Genomic DNA, 5,158 nt, shown 5'->3' on the forward strand with positions numbered 1-5,158 from the left:
AATTGTGTTGGTTTGGAACTGTATCATTAAGTGAAGTTATCCTCAACATCCTAACATAGAAGCACCCAAAGCTGCAGCACTCTGGTAACAGAGTGAAGGAGCATTACCCAGGGGCTGGCTAGATATGCAGCATCGTGAGAGTAACGGCCATTGGCAGTGCTGCAGGGATAGCGTAAAGTAAGCGTAGTGCCATGGAACAATTTAAAATACGCAGCAGCCCTTGAATGGCCAATATTCTTAAAGAAGTCCAGGAAAGGCCACCTGGGGACACGCAGTAAAGAGGCAGTCCAATGGCAAAAAAAAGGTGGCTGGAGAAGGAATAGGCAAGAGGAGAGAACCAAAAGACAGGACCAAGACAAGGAATAACAAAAAGGGGCTGAAGGTGAGTAAGCAGAGTGTATTAAGGTGGCTGGAAATAGAAAAGTGAGAAGTTAATGGACAGAGAGGGGCTAGAGGGACTGCCTGGACAGAAAGAGCAGAACTGGACTGGTACAAAGATGTGGCTGGTAAAAGAGGAATATGAAGTGGCTTAGCAAGAGAGTTACAGGAAGCGGTTTGAGAAGAGAGTGACAGAAAATGGGGAGAAGTGACAGGAAGAGGTTTGCAGGGAACTGACAAAGAGGCTGGGCAAAGAAAGGACAGGGAGAGATGATTGGTCATCAGAAATGGGAAAGCTGGTTAGAGAAGAACACAGGATGGCTGAGAAGAAATGAACAGGAGTTGGCATGACAGGCATGAGGTGGCCTGACACAGCTAGGCTGCATCTGATTTGGGGGAATCCGTGGCCTAGGAGTTAGAGCCGACCAGATTATTTTCGAAGGATAGACAGTGTGGGAGCATAGGCAAATGGGCAGTACCTAGGCTGAGCAATGAGGGACGGGAGGGCGACGGAGCAGAGTGGGATATGAGGAGGTAGTGTGGTAGAACAAATCCAAATGCGTGTTAAAAGACACAAATGCAGAGGGCTGTGAATTGGCTTAGTATAGAAATGTGACATGACTGGGGATATGTTGCTATGCCGCAATTACCAGAAGGGCTGGGAAGATTGGGCTGGTAGAGAGGGACAGGCACCAGGGACAGAAAGGGCAGTGTCTTAGCATGTATTTTGTAATCAGAGAGGAACAGAAATTAGCGGAGGGCAATATGATTTGAATGGGCAGATGTCATATAGGTAGATATATAAAAGGGCCAGTTTGACACTGGAGGGGACACAAGGTTGAGGGACAATGTAACTGCAGGAGAGGTAGTAATAGAGGGAGGGTGGGCAGACTAGGGCTGGGTGAAACTGGACATAGGGACACCAGAGTCAGCTAGGCAGAATGTGTCTGGGAGTATGATGCCGGAGAGGTACAACCGTCAGCTAAGCAAAGTGGACAGGCAGCTGAAGCAAATGTATTTTAAACAAGAAGAGTGGGCAGGGTGGCAGGAAGAGAGTGAACACACCAACCACAGACAACACAGCCACGCGCTGGTACACAATCCCACACAAGTACTCTCACAGTCAGAAATCCCCAACACAAACGCACATTTCCACGGGTGCACGCGCGCTGTGTGCATTCACTGTTTCATTATCGTACCTGGGGGCTGCTCACAGATCTGCTCGGGGTGAGAGGTGAATGTGAAAGCGGGGCCGAGGGTCAGGCACTCTTTTTGTCACTAATACCCTAAAGTGTGACGCTCCGTGCCGGTGACGAGGTGCTATAATACGCTCTTTCAAAAGCAATGGCGGTCACTGAAAAAATGAAATTTTTGGTAGAAGTTTCTACGAGGAGAAAGATTTCCTGTAGTTTTAAACTTCCCGTGAACATAGGTGCTCATAAACCAGGGGTCCGCCCTGTGCTTCGGAGCGTCGAGGTCTTGGTTGCCAGCCCACCAACCACCCTGACATGGCACACAAGAAAGACAAAGGGTAGAACCGTGCACTGCCGTGTACGCCACACGCAGGGCATGACCACTGTAATTCGCCACATCATTCCAAGACTGTTGTACCAATACACTCGTGTGATAGACCAGATGTGATTCCCCATAGACCAGTCACAGATGGCATGGCGTGCTTTTCACCATAAAGTCTTATACTTTTAAGCACTGTCTCTTAACGTCCTACATTAGGATGCATATTTTAATTCTTAAATCTTATCCTTTAGATGGTTTACAGTTGATCTCAAAAGTCTAACACATTTAGCGATAAAACTCGACACATTTGGCACAATTAGGTTTTATGCTATAAATCATTCTGCTTTCTGTATTTCAAAAATACATATTTTACTTTCTAACCATCAAGTCTCAAACATTTCAGGTTTGATTTAGAAATACTTTAAAGAAAGTTAGAAATGTGCAAATCATAGACCTACTAACTAGCTATTGTGTACTTTTCTGACTCCCTGGGGAATCACAAAAACCACAAGGACTACAGAAAACAGCTGCACCAAATTGAATTACCCACTACATTCACTTGTTCCATTTGTATGCATGATGGACGCCCAACATGTGTAAGTGCAACAAATGTATACATTTGCACATAAACCAATTCTTTCTTCACAAGGAAAACTAGTTTCAGAAACGTTTTACTCTACACCCCCAAAGCTATTTGTGAGTGCTCTCTTTCTATCACAAACATGCTCCTTCCTGCCTTATATAAGGGTTATAAATGTATTTCCTGAGCACAAAATGCTTCCGAATTCTTCCAAATTGTAATTTCATTTTTAATACTACATAAAGCTTAAGATTTTCATGTCCCATAGTTCGTGTATTATTGGAGTTTCACTGTCTCACTATGACTCTGCAATAAATGGGTTATTTTACATGTTTGTTTCTTCTCACGTAGGTGATAAAATCCCCCATCCCCTCATTTAATGTCCTTCACCTGCTGCCAGAGAAGCTTGCCCAGTTCTACCGGTACCGCGGCTCCCTGACCACCCCACCCTGCCACCAGAGAGGGCTGTGGACAGGACAGTCTTCCACCAGGCGGTGCAGCTATCAAAGTCTCAGGTCTGTTCAGGGTTGCACAGGTACATTCCAATTCCACGTCTTTCAAAACGAAGTCAGACACCTTCGAATAGGCTATCACGCGCACTTTAGAAATAATAAATCACAAAATGCCATGGAGTCTGCTCCACGGTTGTTGTTGAGATGTGAGAATAACACACACACCCCCCCAACACACACACACACACATCTGCTGCTGTCTCAAACAACGACGCAAGCACATTCATGCAATCTAGCTCACAGGTGGGTTCCATTCGAACGTTTAAAAAAAAGAATGGCAAAGTAGTTAATGCTCAGAGAGGAGCGGAGGTCTACTTTATCCACCACCTCTCCCAAACAAAGCACTATATTTAAGCACCGTAAATTAAGGCGGGCTTCTAGCCTTTGCAAAAAAGCGCGGCGTTTGCACATAACCAAAAGCGCGCAGAGGCAACAAAAATCACACCCGCCTCTTTTCCCTGTCCCCGAGCCAAATACCGACGAAACAGAGCAAATCTTTCTTATTTTCCGCTCTAGTAAGCTCTCCCCGAATCTCCACACAGTCAACGAAGCAAAACTTTCTCCGCTCGCCTCCCTGGAGCCAGCGCCTCAACTTCCGCTTCCGTCCCTTGCAGAGGAGGCTCTACTCTATGGTTCAGGAAATAGAGAAAGGACCAAGAAACAGTATTAAGTGTGTGTGTAGTCATCAAGCACTGGCAATGACAACCGATCTCCTAACTTGCAAAGATGGGCGCCCAAATGGCACAGCTCTTCCTCCACCAACATGTTATTGTATGTCTCCTTTGAAGCCAAAACAAATACCTGGTAAGGTCAATGAACTGATTTTTATTACAGTCATGCTGCCAGCTACAAACAAGGCCACATACATTAATTTCAACATCACTGATAACAGTCCAAAACATCACACTGCTACGTTCAGACTAAATATTTGTAAAATAATGGTGTTGTCTTTGTTTAAAAACAGATGCTACAAGCTAGAAGAAATTGTCAAGCCAGTAGCTCTTGCAGAGGCAAAACCTATTGACGTTGCCAATGCTTGTTAAAATTGTAAACAGTGTCCGAGCATTGGTAGCACCTCATTAGTACCAGTTTAACTACCAAATATAGCAAAAAGCCTCAGAAGGGTGACCAGTCAACCTTTGCAAAGAGCCATCCACTGCACATGCCGCTGCGCTTTTAGTAACTTTTGAATTGTTTGAGCTAGGAACAAACTTTGTTTTGTTAAAATCTACAGATTATGTGGCAGATGGTGGATTATGTGGCAAATGCCGATAATCTATAATTATGCGAAAATTGCTGCTGCAGCCAGTCAATCGCATAATTTCAGTGGATCTGACTTTAGGAGAGGCTACGAGATCAGGCAGGAAAAGAGAAACTCCATTTATCTTTCTTTATTACTTTTATGGCCATTCACTGGCACAGATGAGAAGTAAGAAGAAACAACGGGTCCAGGAATCTAAAGTCTTGTGTAAGGTCCAGCACAAACAGAAACGCACAGTTTTCGAGGCTGCTGCACCGATGCGCTACAGAGGAACAAAAAAGGAAGGGACTATAGAAAACAGAAGTGTTAGACTGCTTCTCTTTCTGCACACAATTTTTTTTATTTTTTAAATCCTTGCTTAACCTTTGACATGCAGTAACCATGATTTGTTTAAACGAACAAATGCAGGGTTTCTGAAGGATGTTGTGGTCTCTCTTACTGATTGAACAGGTATGCAGAGGGGAGTGGGGGGGGGGCTGCACAGAAGAGGCGGTTCTCCCTTCCAGTAGCACACATGTTCAGCCGGGCCCCTGGGCCCCTTGATCCTCATCACAAGCAGAGTGCGTCAGGGAGTGGGTGCGCGAGGACACATCTGTATCAGGGAGCTTTAATCAGTGACCGCGTGGCCTAATGGATAAGGCGTCTGACTTCGAATCAGATGATTGAGGGTTCGAGTCCCTTCGTGGTCGAAATTATTGGGCAGAAAATGTGCCTTTTAATTAAACATATGAAAAGGGGGGGCTCTTGGCCCCCCCGCCCGCATGGCGGTGCGGCAACCGCTCCTCTCCTCTGTACCTCTCGGTGGTGGGGCGTGTCCTCTGGGGCGCGCCCTACCACCGATTGGTTGGCACCCTCCCTGACCCGGATGGCATTAAGCGACATCCGGGTCAGGGGGGGCGGGATGCAGGAGGG

The 5,158-nt window shown here is 45.9% G+C and overlaps 1 protein-coding gene and 1 non-coding gene across 2 annotated transcripts in view; one reads left to right on the forward strand and one right to left on the reverse strand.

The window, feature by feature from the left end:
• The window catches only part of SPC25 (SPC25 component of NDC80 kinetochore complex), a 61,987-nt gene extending 58,395 nt beyond the window's left edge, over positions 1–3,592 (reverse strand). The window contains exon 1 of the mRNA XM_078660087.1: positions 3,435–3,592. The gene's annotated coding sequence lies outside the window, so the exon portion shown is untranslated. The remainder of the gene's footprint in view (positions 1–3,434) is intronic.
• A 1,270-nt stretch (positions 3,593–4,862) lies between these two features.
• On the forward strand, positions 4,863–4,935 carry TRNAR-UCG (transfer RNA arginine (anticodon UCG)). Its single transcript has one exon. It is a non-coding gene; the product is annotated as a tRNA-Arg (tRNA).
• The last annotated feature ends 223 nt before the right edge of the window (positions 4,936–5,158 follow it).

The sequence above is a fragment of the Lissotriton helveticus genome, chromosome 9 (genome assembly GCF_964261635.1).
Source record: "Lissotriton helveticus chromosome 9, aLisHel1.1, whole genome shotgun sequence".
In the NCBI taxonomy this organism is placed as follows: domain Eukaryota; kingdom Metazoa; phylum Chordata; class Amphibia; order Caudata; family Salamandridae; genus Lissotriton; species Lissotriton helveticus.